The sequence below is a fragment of the Triturus cristatus genome, chromosome 8, assembly GCF_964204655.1.
Source record: "Triturus cristatus chromosome 8, aTriCri1.1, whole genome shotgun sequence".
NCBI classification, from domain to species: Eukaryota; Metazoa; Chordata; class Amphibia; order Caudata; family Salamandridae; genus Triturus; species Triturus cristatus.
This window is the reverse complement of record NC_140591.1, coordinates 577,466,554-577,485,714: the sequence shown is the minus strand read 5'-3', so window position 1 is coordinate 577,485,714 and position 19,161 is coordinate 577,466,554.

Sequence of the window (19,161 nt, the reverse complement as noted above, 5' to 3'; positions counted from 1 at the left end):
CTCTGCACGCCTGATCCTCGACATCCCTCGCCGCAACCACATCACACCCCACCTGAGAAACTTGCACTGGCTGCTCGTCAACAAGACGATAACCTTCAAGCTCCTCACCACGCACACAAGGCACTCCACAACACCGGACCAGCGTACCTAAACAGACGACTCAGCTTCTACACCCCCACCCGCCAGCTCTGCTCCACTGACCTCGCCACAGTACCCCGCTTCCAAATAGCAATCTCCGGCGGCAGATCGTTCTCCCACCTCGCCGCCAAGACCTGGAACACCCTCCCCACCCACCTACTGCAGACCCAAGACCTGCTGACCTTCAGAAGACTCCTCAAGACCTGGCTCTTCGAGCAGCAGCAGCATTCCCCACCCCCCAGCGCCTTGAGACCCCCACGGGTAAGTAGTGTGCTTTATAAATGCTGTGATTGATTGATTGATTAAGTCTGTGTTGTCTTTTATTGAATAGTTTGCTCTATCCCAAATGAGAGTAGTGACAATATATTAAGAAAATAATTTCTATGATTCTAAAATCATAGATGCAGAAAATACTGTCAGGAAAAATACAGAGCAAAAGGGAAAAGTCATTTCGGATTCCCACGACCTGTCATCTCATAAGGAAGAGTCAACAGCTTTTTGTCTGTAGTTAGACATACACTTACAAGGGAATCACCGACAAATGCATACAACCTAAGAAGAACAGATACCTCCAAGTACATTAATGACTACAACCCTGTGATTCTGAAGATATGGAATGCAAACATGGATGTACAGTTTATTTTAGACAACTCAATTGCTGTTGCTTGGTACGTTACATCTTATATAACAAAGTCAGAGAAAACAGAGATGAAGGAGATGGGGAGGAGATTTCAGCAGAGAAGAGTCATATGAAGAAATTGTACAGTTTTAGTTTGAAAATGTTTTCTCATAGAGAGATAGGCTCTCTGCATGTGTAGACCAGTTAAGCTCAGCTAGTTTGTTTTCTAAATCTAGAGGAGTTCTATGGGTGAGTTTAGGGCTTGCTAATACTGCTAACAGAGTACTGAAGTATTTTCCTAAAATTCAATATTTTGCAGAATTTAAGCCACACAGAACAGATATTCTGAAGGGTAACATGCTGTATATGTATTGCCCAAGAAGAAGTCCTCATCTGGAAAAGATGTGTCTCTATGAAATACTTAATCATTATACTTTCAGAAGTAATGTCAGTGAAAACATAGATGAAGGTAAATTTGCTGTGGCTTGTTGTGATGGATGTTTGCTGAGACATAACAAAGAAATTTAAATCAACCATCGAAAGCTAAGTTGCCAAACTCCAGACAAAAGAGTGTTTTTCTATTTAGCCTTATTACAGCTGTTTAAGCCATGGCGAACTAAAAGTGAGCTACTTGGATAATTTGACTGTCATGAAGACTCATTCAATGCTGTGAAAGACAGCATTGAGTGTTTTGTGTTTCCAGTGTATCTTCAAATGTTGAGAGAAGAGATTGAACAAGAAGAATCAATTACTGCTGAGATAGCACAAGAGAGCTCTCAGAGCAGTCAATGTTCATCACCTGGAAGTCAAGACCCTCTTGGACAGTCATTCATTGAAAATGAAGCTGCAATAGCTATGAATGAAGTGGAGAATACAATGTAGCAAATAAGATGGGCAACTGTGCATCTAGAACTACTAATACCGCAATTGAATACAGATCAGAAAGTCATTTTTGAAGAGGTAAAAGGTAAATTAGAACATGGATTTCTCCATGAGAAAAAAAGTGTGCATGTTGTACATACAATCCAGTTCTATTGTACATAACTGGTCAAGCTGGAACTGGGAAACGCTTCTTGATTAAAGTACTGACAAGTTACCTACAGAAGACAACATATTCCAATTTGTTGTGTGTAGTCACTGCACCAACAGGCTTACCTGCTCATAATGTTAAAAGAGTTACGCTTCATCTATTATTAATGCTGCCTGTTGTACATGACAACAAATTATAATACAACAAATTATCTGGTGATGATTGTCATGAAGCAGCAAGAGTATTAAAGAAATTAAAGCTACTAATTAGTGATTAAGTCAGTATGGTGTTTAACCTAACACTAGCTTATATACATTTAATAATTCAGCAAATATTAAAAACTGACTACAATGTACTTTTGGGACGAAAATACTTAATCGTCTTTGGAGACCTGCTACACCTAACTCCCGTAAAACGACAACCTGTATTCAAGAAACTACTACTTAATTCAACAAGGAATTCACTAGGAAGTATTGGAAATATAAACATTTGGGAAAACTTTCAATACAAAGAGCTAATCCAAAATATGCACCAAGCATCAAATATGCATTTTGCAGATATGCTTAAGGATATGAGAAGAGGGAAAGACAGTATTACAAACTTATCTCATCAAAATTTGTTTCCATTTAATGTTGCTGCTGAAGTAATGTATAATTTTGTTAAGGAAGAGAAGTCTATTGTTTGTTTGATGCCAACTATTGAGGAGTGCAGTAAAATAATGAACAATTATTGCAACCGGAAAAAGAAGAGATCTTCGAAATTAGAGCAAACGATTATATGGAAGTATTATACATTCTTATTGGAATAAGACAACTCACCGATAAATGTAATCTTCTCTCAAAATCTTCAGCAGGATGCTCAAGAATTTCTAATGGTAATGCTAGGACTATTAAATGAAAAAGATGTGAATATAAATGAATTATTTGGTTTAACTTATAAATAGACCCATAACTGTGAAGATTGTGAATTTACGTCTAACACTGAAATCAATTCAGCATGATTCCTGGACTTCACAATACCAGATTGTAAAGCTGTGCCCTTCAAAGATTTAACTACAGATGTCCATCAAGATATGACCTGTCCAAACTGCAGCTCAGAACTTAGGTCAACGTTGTTTATACAAAGGTATGGAAAATATGTAAGTCATGCTACAATGATGCAGCCTGGATGGTACTAAATTAGGAACTGAAATTACAAATTATAAAGCTGCATCAATTTCCATCTCAAGAAGAACTTTCACAACTATAGCAATCATATTTCATGAAGGAGTAAATATAACGTCTGAACACTATACAATATATTTAAGATGTCAAACAGGATGGACAGAGTGCAATGACATACAAGTGACATTCAACTCAAGACTACCTAAAAAGTTACAAAACTCCTATCTGCTATTTCTAGATCTGAAGTTCTAAGGAGTATCTAGGATAAGAAAATGTGGTGTTGTTTTGACATATATATATGGATTATGTGTTTCTGGGACATTATTCTGCCTTTTAGGGATATTGTCTACAGCAAGCTGTTAGAAATGAAGGACTCTTTTTAACTGTGGAAAATAATGTATAAACCATTTGAGGACTACATTGTGTTACTACAGATAAAAAGTAAATGGAGGTGTTACAATACTAGTAGCCTTAAGTTGCTTGTGAAAAGTCTCTCTACCACTAAAATGAAGTCCCAATTTGTTTCTGCTACAGCAACTTTTACATAGTACTATGTGTTAAGTTTTTCATACATGGACTAAGAACATTTTAGACTTCATTTGGCCTAACAGGGATGAGGTTTACAAAAGGATATGCAAAAATTAAGACTGCTTCATAATTGTTGGACAATTTTTACCAGATATAAAAATATCATAAACAGTTTTAACAGGTAGTTGCATTCATTAATGTAGTATCCTATCAGCAAACCAGTATTAAAAATTTTGTGGTGAGTGCAATGAACAGTATGATATAGTTGTAATGTTCTACATGCGCATTTGGTTTTTTTACAATCCATTGCTTGTTTTTTCCCACTGTTTAATAATGAGACTTCATGCAAAGCACTGAAGAAAGTAAACAAGTAGGAAAGCTGAAAACAGGAAAAAATAAGTAAAACATGTGTCTCTGTTGAATTAAAGTGTTGGTTAAAAAATATTTTATGTTGTTTGGTTGCATTTTAAAAATGAAATTCTAATACATTTTTGCCTGTTTCTAGTTTTTTCACAGTGGTTGGAGGTCGAGATATATTATGTGTGTCAAATCACTAATCTAGTGATAGATTAATCGAGTTACTACTCATGTATTCATCCCACCTCCCAGGCACAACAGTTGCACTTGTCCAATCACTTAGCCACTACCTACGCAGTCATCCAATCACTCAGGTACTGCACTTGAATTAATTTAATCTCCCAGCCACACTAAGGCACTCATCAACTTACCCATTCCCTATGCAATCACCCAGACACTATGCATGCACTCATCAAATCACTTAGGCACTACATTTGTACTCATGCAATCACCCTTGCACTGCTCTTGCACTCATCCAGTCACCCAGGCACTATGTATGCACTCATCCAGTCACTGAGGCACTACCCTTGCACTCATTCATACAGTTAGGCATTACCCATACACTCATTCAATCACTCAGGCACTACCCATGCACTCATCCAATCACCCAGGCACTATCCATGCACTCACCCATAAACTCATGCACTATCCATGCATTCACCCAATCAGCCAGGTACTATCCATGCACTTACCCAATCACCCAGGCACTACCCTTGCACTCATCCAATTACCAAGGCACAATCTTGCACTCAGGAATAACCCTTCTACTCATTAATTTATTCAGGCACTACCCTTGCACTGATCCATTCACTTACACACTACCCATGCCCTCATCCATTCACTCAGACAGTACTCATGAACTCACCCAATTACCCAGGCACTATCCATGCACTCATTCAATCACCCAGGTACAATCCTTGCACTCAACCATTCGAAGAAGCACTACTGATGCACTCATCCAATCACCCAGGTGCTATTCTTGCATGCATCCAGTCACCCAGGTGCTACCCATGCACTAATCCAGTCACCAAAGCAGTACCCATACAGTCATCTATTCACTCAGGCACTTCCCATGCAGTCATTCAATCACTCATGCACTACCCTTTCACTCATCCATTCACTGAGGCACCACCCATGCATTCATGCAATCAACCAGGTGCTACCCATGCACTAATCCAGTCACCAAAGCAGTACCCATACAGTCATCTATTCACTCAGGCACTTCCCATGCAGTCATTCAATCACTCATGCACTACCCTTTCACTCATCCATTCACTGAGGCACCACCCATGCATTCATCCAATCACCCAGGCACTACCCATACACTCATCCAATCACCCAGGCAATATCCATGCACTCACCCAATCACACAGGCACTATCCATGCATTCACCCAATCACCCAGGCACTATCCATGCACTCATCCAATTTCCCAGGCACTGCCTTGTACTTATCCAATTACTCAGGTGTTGTTCTTACACTTATTCTTTCCCTCAGGCACTACTTTTGTACTCATGCAATCACCCTTGCACTGCTCTTGCACCACTCATCCAGTCACCCAGGCACTATGTATGCACTCATCCAGTCACTGAGGCACTACCCTTGCACTCATTCATACACTTAGGCATTACCCATACACTCATTCAATCACTCAGGCACTACCCATGCACTCATCCAATCACCCACGCACTATCCATGCACTCACCCATAAACTCATGCACTATCCATGCATTCACCCAATCAGCCAGGTACTATCCATGCACTTACCCAATCACCCAGGCACTACCCTTGCACTCATCCAATTAACAAGGCACAATCTTGCACTCAGGAATAACCTTTCTACTCATTAATTTATTCAGGCACTATGTATGCACTCATCCAGTCACTGAGGCACTACCCTTTCACTCATCCATTCACTGAGGCACCACCCATGCATTCATCCAATCACCCAGGCACTACCCATATACTCATCCAATCACCCAGGCAATATCCATGCACTCACCCAATCACGCAGGCACTATCCATGCATTCACCCAATCACCCAGGCACTATCCATGCACTCATCCAATTTCCCAGGCACTGCCTTGTACTCATCCAATTACCAGGGCACAATCTTGCACTCAGGAATAATCCTTCTACTCATTAATTTATTCAGGCACTACCCTTGCACTGATCCATTCACTTACACACTACCCATGCCCTCATCCATTCACTCAGACAGTACTCATGAACTCACCCAATTACCCAGGTACTATCCATGCACTCATTCAATCACCCAGGTACAATCCTTGCACTCATCCATTCAAAGAGGCACTACTGATGCACTCATCCAATCACACAGGTGCTATTCTTGCACGCATCCAGTCACCCAGGTGCTACCCATGCACTAATCCAATCACCAAAGCAGTACCCACACAGTCATCTATTCACTCAGGCACTTCCCATGCAGTCATTCAATCACTCATGCACTACCCTTTCACTCATCCATTCACTGAGGCACCACCCATGCAATCAACCAGGTGCTACCCATGCACTAATCCAGTCACCAAAGCAGTACCCATACAGTCATCTATTCACTCAGGCACTTCCCATGCAGTCATTCAATCACTCATGCACTACCCTTTCACTCATCCATTCACTGAGGCACCACCCATGCATTCATCCAATCACCCAGGCACTACCCATACACTCACCCAATCACCCAGGCAATATCCATGTACTCACCCAATCACGCAGGCACTATCCATGCTTTCACCCAATCACCCAGGCACTATCCATGCACTCATCCAATTTCCCAGGCACTGCATTGCACTCATCCAATTACCAAGGCACAATCTTGCACTCAGGAATAACCCTTCTACTCATTAATTTATTCAGGCACTACCCTTGCACTGATCCATTCACTTACACACTACCCATGCCCTCATCCATTCACTCAGACAGTACTCATGAACTCACCCAATTACCCAGGCACTATCCATGCACTCATTCAATCACCCAGGTACAATCCTTGCACTCATCCATTTAAAGAGGCACTACTGATGCACTCATCCAATCACTAAAGTGCTATTCTTGCACGCATCCAGTCACCCAGGTGCTACCCATGCACTAATCCAGTTACCAAAGCAGTACCCATACAGTCATCTATTCACTCAGGCACTTCCCATGCAGTCATTCAATCACTCATGCACTACCCTTTCACTCATCCATTCACTGAGGCACCACCCATGCATTCATGCAATCAACCAGGTGCTACCCATGCACTAATCCAGTCACCAAAGCAGTACCCATACAGTCATCTATTCACTCAGGCACTTCCCATGCAGTCATTAAATCACTCATGCACTACCCTTTCACTCATCCATTCACTGAGGCACCACCCATGCATTCATCCAATCACCCAGGCACTACCCATACACTCATCCAATCACCCAGGCAATATCCATGCACTCACCCAATCACGCAGGCACTATCCATGCATTCACCCAATCACCCAGGCACTATCCATGCACTCATCCAATTTCCCAGGCACTGCCTTGTACTCATCCAATTACTCAGGTGTTGTTCTTATACTTATTCTTTCCCTCAGGCACTACTTTTGTACTCAACCATTCACTCATGCACTACCCATTCACTCATCCATTCACACAGGCACTAACAATAAACGTATTCAATAACCCAGGCACTAGTTCATCACTTCATCCAGGCGATACACATGTACTCTTCCAATTACCCAGGCACTATCCTTGCTCTCATCCATTCAATGAGGCACTACGTATACACTCATCCAATCATACAGGTGCTACTCTTGTATTCATCCAGTCACCCAGGTGCTACCCACACATACAGACAGTCAACCAGGCACTACCCATGTACTAATCCATTCAATGAGGTGCTATCCATGCACTCATCCAATCCCACAGGCACTACTCTTCTACTCATCCAATCACCAGGCTGTACCCATTTGCTCATCCAATCAACCAGGTGCTACCCATGCACTCATCCAATCACCCAGGCACTATCCATGCACTCATCCATTCACTTAGTTACTATTCATGCACTCATCTATTCACCCAGGCACTACCCCTGCACTCATCCATTCACTCAGGCACTACCTATTCTTTCATCCATTCACTCAGGTACTACTCATGTAGTGATACATTCAATCAGGCACTAACCATGCACTCATCTATTCACTTAGGCACTACCCATGCACTCATTCCATTATCCATGCACCACTCTTGCATTCATTCATTCTTCAATATGACACTCATCCAGTCATTGACTATTGCAAACAATATACACATAGTTGCACAGTCATTCATTCAGTTTTTTTGATAACTGTAAAAATATTTTTTGGGGGGGTTTGTTGATTTTTTAACTTATTATTCTTATTTTCAGCAAACATTGACTGTAATTGGCACTGGAAAAACTTGAAGAAGCTCTCAAAAACATGAGAATACTACAAGGACTCAACAACAAAATCAACTTGTGAGTCTTGCAACTGTTGTGGAAAGCTGTTATGCTTTGCTCATCAGCTCTAACCACAACTTGACAGTCCATACAATAAGTGGCCATCTGGCTTCATTCCGGTGAGATATCTTGAGCTTGTTGGTGAACTTCAGAAAGCACTTTTTATCCAGGTGTTGATGCACTTGCTAAACATGTAGAAGGACATTTGTTTTATCTTCACAGCTTTTAATCAGTTGTTGTGGAAAGTTTTCAGATGGTAGAGCATTGACGTTGTTCCACAAGAGTATTTTTTATATGTACCTCTAGACAACTTCTTCTCACAAATTGTGCATTGCACACATTTTGCTGCAGTTTTTGATTCTCCAGAAGGAATTGTGAAGAACTCCCATGCGATACTGCTTTTTTTCTGTGGAGGTCCCTCATCTTGAGAGCCTTCAGTATGCAGTTTCTGGACGACCTGGTTTTCCTGTTGTTGTCGGTTTTCCCCCTGTTGTTAATATGTTGTTTGGGTTGCCATTTTTTTAATTAAAGTTGTTAAAATTTCACCAGAAAATTCTAGACACCTCTCACTGAAGTGCTCTCAGAGAATTAACCAGAAAGGTGTATGGGTATGTTATTCGCAAAGTTATAGTTGTAAAGTGTATCATCCAATCATATTTCTTTGTTTCCTGATCACATGATCTTCCTGACTATCAGCGTCATCGCGAAGAATGGTAATTGAACGGAATAATATTTTGTTTTCACCACAAACTGTGGTAAATAATTTTCCTTTACCGGGACTGAATTTGATACAGAAACATTATAAAATAGCTCAGTAAAATGAGAGGCAGAATCCGTGGTATTAGAGGTTCGGAATGGGCTTTATTCCAATAATCGATTATAATCGGATGCTTCAAGTTCCATCACCCCGGAGGTTCAGGAAGTGAAGTACATACATTATTGACATGAAATGGCTTTTATAGAACATACATTACAATGAAGCGAATACAGTAGGCGTAACAATTGATAAGGAAAATGACAATTTGTCTGCGTAACCAGAAATGGGTGTAATAAAGAGTAAAAAGGAACATAATTGGTTATGATGTCATACATAGGTGGATCTATAAGATAATACTTGGCCTAGATGCGCACGCAGCAGTATGACGTGTAATTGACGTGTAACTAGGGGGTGAAGGGGACTTGACATTTAGCTCTACATGTGGAGACAAGAAGTCTGGGGGGTCAAGTCAACCTAATCCCAAATCATATCTAACATCCTATGTTTAAAGAACTATGTTATCCAAGAAAGAAGGACTCTCGGACAGAATCTATTCTATACTGACTGTGCGTGCATGTACAAGCGTCTAAGTGTCTACACTGAATGCGAGGGGGTAGGAATATTCCATGGTAACAGGGCTATGAATTACTTGCATAAGGGCAGAGAAGCCGGGCCTTTTGCTCGGTGACTGGAAGAATGTTTACTTAAGCTACTAGGCAGGAATGCATCGGCTGAGGGGGAAGCAGATAATTCGAAGGTGAAATACAGTTCTTGGCAGAGAATAGGCTGATGTCAGGCTTCGTGAGCCGCGCAGAGAATGAGACAAAGTTCATGGTCACAGATGCAGGCTCAGACTGGAGCTTTCAGAGGCAGAAGGCAAAAGGAGTTTTGATGACAGAATCAGGGCCTACTTGCCTGGACTGTAAAATGGCATAAGTGAACCATATAAAGCCGGTGGCCTTTCATATTTAGGAATGGAATATCCGGCCTGTTCATGGCGGATCTGACAGAGGACATGTTGACGGTGGACGCACATGTATTTGCGTCTTCATAACTGGAACTGGAGGAAACATACATGTACTTGTGATATGCACATAGAACCGTTGGGGTCCAAGATAGGGGACATAACTGACCAGAAAAATCCATATTTCCACATTCCCTCCTTGTCCCCTACTTGCCCTTCAAGAGATATCAATCTTCATTAATCCATTGATCTGTTCATATAGCATCATTTGTTCTTCTTTCTTCTTCCGTGACGAATGAAATCTTGGTGGTGGAATACACGAGGTGGTACACAGACCACAGATCGCTGGTCCACATTGTAGACATAGACAGCAACTGAATAGTAGGAGAAGGCCAATACCTAGGAAGGATAAAACTCTCCATCCCCAGGCTGATATCACATTCCAAAACCAACTGGACCAAGTCCAAGTGCCTGGGTTCTGGTGTATCTGGCTTACAATCTTATGAAGGCGAGTGATGGCTTTATATACAGATGGCGAATTTTCTGGTATGAATACGCAGCAGCTTGATCCGATGACCCTACAAGCTCCGCCCCTATCAGCCAGGATGACGTCAAGGACAAGACGATTTTGAAGCACAACAATCCGCATAGCAGACTGCTCTTCTGTTAAATTGCCTAAGGCGGAAATAGTCTCATTCACTACTGCTTCAAGGGTTCTAGTTAATCTACGTATCAGCTTACTATTAGTAACGGTACCTATGTAGGGAAAGATGCCTTTATTAAAATCTACATACTTGTCCCATGCCGTCTCAGTATAATCGACAATTGGGAGATCTCTCCGCTCTCTATTGTGTACTAAATGAATATTTCTATAATAATCAGGAGGAGCTAGGAAAACAGGTGGCAAAAGGAATGCAATGTAGCAGGTACCATCCCAATCTAGAGGTAAACGCATATATGCAATCTGACCACATACAAAGTAGGAATGGCGAGAAGCTCTAAATGAAGATTTGCCTTGATCACTGAATTCTACTGTAGTGGTGCATTTACTATGGCCCATATGTATGGAACCAACTTTTCTTACACATAATTCACCCTTCGCTGGAAATACTGACATGGTGGGTAAGACTAGTTCAATTTCGGATACGACATTTAGAATCATGAGATTAGGTGTAAAATTACCTAATCCATATACTTCATTTTCTAGATCAGTTCCTGTTCTTTTGGGGCGACCCTCCTTGTCAGGGTAGCAGACCTTGAGTAAAACTAGGTTCAGGTTTCCCCATACCCAATGATCTTGGTAAACTGCTGTGTCTGAGTCTATGGAATTGATTAAACTAAACCATGCTCCACAGGAGCCATTGTGTGTAAATGGGTGTGGAAAGAATGGCAGGACTCCTTCATAATTCTGATAGGGAGGGAGCCGACCACACACCCAACAATTAGTAGCATTACTAGTCTGATGGGAATGATGTAACATACTAATGAAAGTGTTATTGCGCAGCGCAAGTCTATAAGACAATTCATGCGGAGGTAAGTCACTAAAAGAATGTTCAGCAGCAATATTATAAACATGTCTAGAAATAGGGTAATATATGTGCAACAACATACTTGTAATAATTATTAAAAGACTTAATAAAAACAGAATTAATAATGTCACTATGCAGTGGCTACGCAGTGATTTACAATACGCCTGTTGTTTCAACATTTTCCGGGTATTTTCTCTACTCAGGTCCAAGGGATACATGTCAGAGACAATTCAACCGCTTCACCTTGGAGAGGACTTAAACAATCAAATTGCTCGACTTGTTGGGCCTAAGCTTTAGTTTGTAAAGTTCAGTTTCAGTTTTTTCAACCAAAGGAAGTTTTGAATCAGTCTGTGAGGTAGTGCAGGGCACAATGTCTATATCCGAGGATAGTCCATGAAATTTCTTGATATGACTTGAATGAATCCAGCCCTTGCGGCCCTCGATCTTCACGGCTGTCCTTGTGGTCAGCAGGACCAACTTGGGTGCTTTCCACCTGGGCTCCAGCTGAGTCTTTCGGTCGAAATTCCTCACAAAGACGAGATCCCCCGGAACTACGTCATGGGGTTTCACCTCAGTGTTGTCAGGAAAGGCTGCAGCTACCTGTGAACGACAAGATTGTAGTGCAGACATCAAGGAAGCCAAGTAATCTGTCAGCATATTACAGTCAACATCAGTTATTTTTCGTGGTATAGGCGTCCCCCACATATTTGGTGGTCTACCGAAGATCACCTCATACGGGGATAGCCCTGTTCGTGAGTGTGCTACCATTCTCATGTAAAAGAGTGCAACTGGTAACGCTACTATCCAGTCGACACCTTTCTCTCTGCATATTTTGGACAATCTGATTTTCAGTATCTGGTTATGTCTTTCTACGAGACCTGCTGCTTCGGGGTGTCGGACACAGTGGAATTTCCACTGATATCCTAACAGAAGTGAAACGTGTTTCATTAATTCGGATGAGAACGGCTGGCCGTTATCTGAGTGAACAACACGTGGTAAACCGTATCGTGGGAAGAATTCTCGAACCAACTGTTTGGCAGTAGTCGGGGCAGTGTAATCTGAAACCGGGTACGCCTCTGTCCAACGGGACAGAGCGCAGACAACTACGAGAACATATTTGAATCCTCGACATCGTTCCATCTGGATATAGTCCATCTGGAGTACTTCAAAAGGATTATTAGGAGGATGAAATCCACCCTGTTCTACGGGAACGCTTTTTCCTGGGTTAAACTGGCAACAGATCATACAGGTACGGACCTTTTGTTTGGCTGCTGCTCGTAAATGTTTATTAAACCAAATGTGTTGAATGCTGTCTAGCATAGCTTTTTCTCCTAGATGTGCTGGACTATGTATTGTGTTAATTATAACTTGGACCATTGAATCAGGAAGGAACCATACAGACTTTTCCTTCATCATCCATCCTTGGTCCGTTTGAATCCCTCCTAATTCAGTCCATTTCTTTATTTCGTCTGGTGTAGCATGTGTCTGTATGTCTATCACGTCAAGAGTAGGATCTTTAACTGTCATACAATGTGTCGGTATCGGGACTATTGTCTTTGTCATGTCGGGGGTTTGAGTTTGAGCCGTCTGTTTAGCTGTTCTGTCGGCTAGATCATTGCCTTGGGAAATGATATCAGTAATCTTTGTATGAGCCTTACATTTCATAATAGATATTGCAGTGGGTAGATGTATCGCATCTAATAAGGCATGAATGAGGGGTCCGTGCTGAATGTGGGCACCGTGGGAAGTTAAATAACCTCTCTCTCGCCACAGCACGCCGAAGTCATGTACAACTCCGAATGCATAACGTGAATCAGTGTATATGTTGACTTTTTTATTCGTGGCTTGAATACAGGCTTGTGTCAGAGCGATGAGCTCTGCGGCTTGAGCTGACAAAGTATTTATACGATTAGTTTCAATGACTTCAGTATCTGTTGTGACTGCGTAAGCGGCCACTAATTCTCCTGTACTTGTTCTCATACATGAACCATCTACATACAACGTCAGGTCTGGATCGGACAATGGAACATCGGTCAAGTCTTGTCTGGGTTTTGTCGTTACAGTAATAACTTCAATACAGTCATGGGCTAGTGGGTCTGTTCCGGTTACTGGCAAAAGTGTGGCAGGATTCAATGTGTTACAGCGTCTGATTTCTATGTGTGGCTGAAACAATGTAAGTTCGTATCCTGTAAGTCGCGCTATAGTCAAGTGTTGTGTTTGCGTTCTATTTACAAGGACCTCTACTGCGTGTGGTACTTGAACTGTCAATGGATGTCCTAACACTATAGCATCGCTTTGTCTGATTGCTAAAGCTGTCGCTGCTACTGATTTCAGGCATGCAGGCAAAGCCTGAGCTACGGGATCTAGTGTACTAGAAAAATAAGCACATGGTTTGTGTGCTCCTGCTTGTTCCTGTGTGAGTACTGACAAGGCAGTACCTTCGCGTTCTGTAACAAAGAGTGTAAACTGTTTTCTGTAACATGGTGTTGCTAAAACAGGTGCTTGACATAAAGCTTTCTTTAGGCTTTCAAAAGCTTGTGTATGTTCCTGAGTCCAAGGGAGAACAGTCGATGTGGCCGCCTCCTGTGTTGTCAACTGAATGAGTGGTTTTGCTAGAAATGCATATTGCGGGATCCACTGTCTACAGTATGAAGTGAGGCCTATGAAAGCCCGCACCTCCTTTTGTGTCTTGGGTATTGGCATGTTAGCTATTAACTGAATGCGGTCTGGTGTAAGCTGCCTTCCCTCCTTGGACAGCGAGTGTCCAAGATAAACAACTCGCTGGACACAGAATTGCAGCTTAGAAGGGGACACCTTGTGCCCCTTTTCGGCTAGAAATTGTAAAACTGTCAGTGATGCTTTTTCACATTCAGGTTCGCTTCGGGCGGTGATCAGCAGATCATCGACATATTGAAGCAGAGCAGTGTTAACTGGCATGTGTATACTGTCAAGTTCTCGTTTCAGTGCTTGGCTATAGATGCTGGGGCTTTCTGTAAATCCTTGAGGTGCGCGTGAGAATTTAAAGCTACGTCCATTTAAATTAAATCCGAACAAATATTGGCTTTCCGGATCTATTGGGACGCTGAAAAAGGCATTCTTGAGATCAATTACAGTAAAGAATGTTGCTTCGGAATCAATGGCTGTCAGCAATGACGAGATATCTGGGACCACAGGGAATTGTGGCACAATGCATTTGTTTAACTCGCGCAGATCAATAACCAATCGATAGACTGGCGGGGCCTTTGGATCTGTTCGTTTAAGAATCGGAATTATCGGGGAATTACATACATTGGAGTCTGTTTCTACAACTACTCCTTGGGTAATGAGCTCGTCAATGATTTGTAGTAAAGCCACTACAGCATCTGGTGGTAACTTGTATTGTCGCATTCGTGGTAGCACCACTCCTGCCTTTAATGTGACTCGATATGGTGTAATATTCATGCATCCAACATCAGTAGGGCCTTGTGCCCATAGACGTGTAGGCAAAGTCTGCAGTCGGGGATCCATGTCTCTAGACACATAGTGACCTTTAAAATCACGCAAAAACAACCTTACACCTTCCGGAGAACAACATATTATGGCTCCTAGAGCTTTCAGGGTTTTAATTCCTAACAGATTTTCTGGACATGATTTAGTAAGCAATAAATCTGTAGTTCGGGTCAGAGGTCCTATCGTAAGTGGCAGAGGTTGTGACACTTCATTAACAGTAGGTTTTCCTGAAAAACCAAGGGAAATATTCTGTGAGCCTGAGAGGGGTGCCCCTGGAACTTCACTACGTTTTATGGTCGTTCGACTTGCCCCTGTATCGAGTAGAAATTTTCTATCTTGGCCTAATAATTCACTATGTACATAAGGTCCTTCTTGGTCTACTGGGATTTCAATAAGGGGTAAGTCAACTTCCCTCTCTAGGCTTGTTCATGCGTAACGCTGATACTCAGGATATTCATACTGTGCGGTCTGATACATTTGTCGTGTTGTTGTCTGTGTGGCAGCAGCAGGCAACGGTGGTGCAGCTGGCACAAACTGTATTGGCTGTTGTGCGGCTGGCATGGCCTGGGCATGCTGCATAGCTCCTTGTTCATTCTGATCTTGTCTGAGTGGCCGTGATCTTTCTTGTGTTTTACCTATGGCGATATTATGTTTTAAAACTGGACAATCGTGTACGTAATGGCCTGGCTTTTTACAATAATTGCATGTCCCTTTTACAGGTCCTGCTGAATCGGAATGTGTCATACCCTTTTTATGTCCTTCAGCTGGAACAGTCTGGGAAACTAGCATTTTCATTTTCGTGTCTTTCATGCGTCTGTGTTCATGTTCTTGTTCTTCTCTAATTCTATTGTGATGGTACTGTAACATTTGTAACATTTGTGATGGAGTGTTACCTTGCCAGGTACTTTCGAATTTTAATACTCTATTCTTTACTGGGGGTAGGGCATTTTCCACTAACTTTGTTACAAACAGGTGTGGGTATGATTCGCTACTTGCTTTTATGCCACTATTTATACCAAAACATTTTTCAAATCGGGCATAGTAATCACTAGTGTCCTCATCTTGCTTCTGTTTACAGGCTGAAATTGTACCCCAGTCTTCCTTTTTCGTAGTTAATAAACGTGGCAGTACCTGTACTAATAAACTTGGTAGTGCTTTAGTTTTATCCCCAAGTCCTGCTCCTGCAGTTCGGGCCTTTTCTTCCGCTTCTAACACTGACCATTCTATCTTTTGGTCACCTACCTCCCACTCTTTTTCCTTGAGTTTTTCATAAATGCCAGCAGGCATCAATACCTTTAATATTGTCATAATGTCGGGATAGGTATACTCTCCCATGAGTAACATGTCTTTAATTTCTCGGTGGAAACCCGCTGGATCTTTGTCATGACTGGGTACCACTTTCTTCATTTGTAACAATTCTATTTTTGATATGGGCGTATATACAAATACGCGTTTAAACTCGTTGTCCTCGCCTCTTATTGGGTGCACCTCTCGTAAAGGATTCTGTCTATCCATGTGATACGTGGTTCTTTCCTTGACGGGCAATGAAACATGCTCTGAACATACAAAAAGGATATACTGCTTTCTTGATTCTAGAATTTCTTTAATTAATTTAGTACCTGGACCTCTCCATTTATTCATAAGCAATTCAGTCAGTATGTCAGGTAAGGGACCAGGGTCCGAATGCTGACTCCGATATAGTATAATGAGTTGTTGAATCATATAAATCCCAGCTAACCTCTGTTCATCTGGGGTGAGATTCAAAAATGTGCGTACTACTGTATCATCACTATATTTTCCGGGACTGTCCACCCAATGGACAGCTGCCCTGGCTAAATCTTGTTCGTCCATAGAATCGAGAAAATGATAACCCCTTCGTTCTCGGAGTAGTTTGTCGGCGGTTTGGAACGAATGCTCGTTAGACCTTATATTAATTATAGGTATTTGAAAATTCCTGTTATTATCTGGACATATCGGATGTATTGAGTCAGTATGACATCTAGTCTGATTCCTATTACAAGATCTTCCTCTACCTACATAGGCTATGGTGTCCGACTGTCCTGCGGGCAGTCCTGACCCTTCTTCCTCGCTTTGTTCGAACTCGTCTGCCTCTAATCTCTCTTGGTGTAGGCGTTCTATTTCTTTACGGATCTTTCGGCACATGGCTATTATACAATTTTGCTTGTCATGTCTCCCTTCTGATATGTTCTGACTCCATCTGGTAAGAATTTGCATTGCTTCCGGGTCTACCCCCGGTCGATCTACATTTCTGATCACACAGTTTATGAGGAAACGTAACAGTTCCCCCTGTATCTCTACTTTCTGGTACTCCATAGCTCTGTTAATACATTCTGGATCTCGTCCTGTTCGGACAAAATGATATATTTCGTCTAGATGCGCAGTCATTCCTGGTAACTTCGCTAAATACACTGCGGCTCGTCTGATACGCAATGAGGCCAGGGTCATTTCGTCCTCTATACCGGGCACCGGGTCATATCTACAATCTACGAGAAGCTCTTTAAGTGCACGGGCACTTACGAATTTGGGTGTACGTGAATGCGCTGACTCTTGAAAAGTAAGTTTATTTATTCTAGGTGGCGTAGAAAAGATATTAGTAGCACCTCCCGTGGCCCCATCTGGGGCGTCGGGTGTGAAAGGATTCGTTGAACGTGACACAGCAACTATAGGTGTGGACACAGCTATAGAAGTAGCTGTAGGAACAGATACAGAAACAGATGTGCTTGCCGGAACTTGTGACTCGATTTGTTGCTGTAGGGATACGGGTGCTGGATCTTGGCGTGAGACCTCCCTGATATGCGGTCTATGTGGGGCGGAATTAGCATACTCGGGAGCTGCGTCATCTAAATATGAGGAAAGAAAAACATCTTCTGCGGTTCTAGGATGCCCCTTAGGATGTACCTTGATTGGGAATAATGGGGGTGGCAAGTCTTTCGGTATCTCTGGAGTAGCCTTAGGTAATCCTTCGGCCAGAAGGGGATACATACCATTCATAAGGGCATTTCTCTGTCTGTCTACTTGTTCTAATTTCACTCGGATACCTTCCTCAATTAATAGATTTCCTTGACCTTTATTTGAACTTTCTTTATTCCTTTCTTCCTGTCTACGTGCTTTTTCTGTGCGTCTATGAGATTCTTTACGCCATAACTCAACGGCGTCCTTCTGTGACTGTCTGACTTTCCTTTTCCATAACTCTTCCTCGACTTTCATGATGCACTCTGCATCCCAGGTCCCCGCTGCGGGCCACCTCTGACTTTCTGGTAATCCCTTGGTATAGTCTACCCATAAATCAAGAAATAATATAGCGTCTAAGCCATGTTTGTGATACATAAAGTGCCCTGGAGTGTCCCTAGGAGGAATAGGAACGGCTTCTTCGAGAACCCCTTTTCTAGTAGTGATCTGTCTTAATTTCGAAAAGAGCGGCATATTGAGAACTGACCTTATACTTGATTTTGACCAACTGACCTGATACTTGAATTTGGACAGACTTAATACAATAAACACGATAATGAACAGTCATTCATACCACACTATACAGGACGTTTTTAAACACATTAAACATTTAACATTAAGCCTTTAACTGAAACAACAATGATGATCGTCTGCATAACTAATCACCAAGCTTAATTCTTGACAATAACTAGGTACTTCGGAATACTTGATATACTGCTAAACAGTACAGATACACTGCTAAAACAGTGCAGACCGGATTTGTGTACCCAAACCCGTCTTGACCGGCACAACCTATGTGCACGTCAGAAATGCCTCCCCAGCAATGGTACTCACCGGGTAGCTTCGGAAACGGAAGGCCTCAGTAACTTGAACTTGAACCGGACTGGACTCGACTCGACTCGTCGGACACTGGGCTTGACTTCGGACTGGTGGGTCTCTGTATACCTCGGATCTTGCTCTCTCAGCTAGGCTCTGGTCGGGATACTTCGCACTTCTCACCGCCTCGTCTGGGTGTTGATCGCAGTCTCAGTCGCCCCCGCTTGACTGGAGGGAGATACAGGAAATCCTGCTGGTACGCGTTATTGTCCGTCCAGCTGTGGCAGGAGACCGGGCCTGCAACTCACCGCCGGCGCGTGAGATGAGAA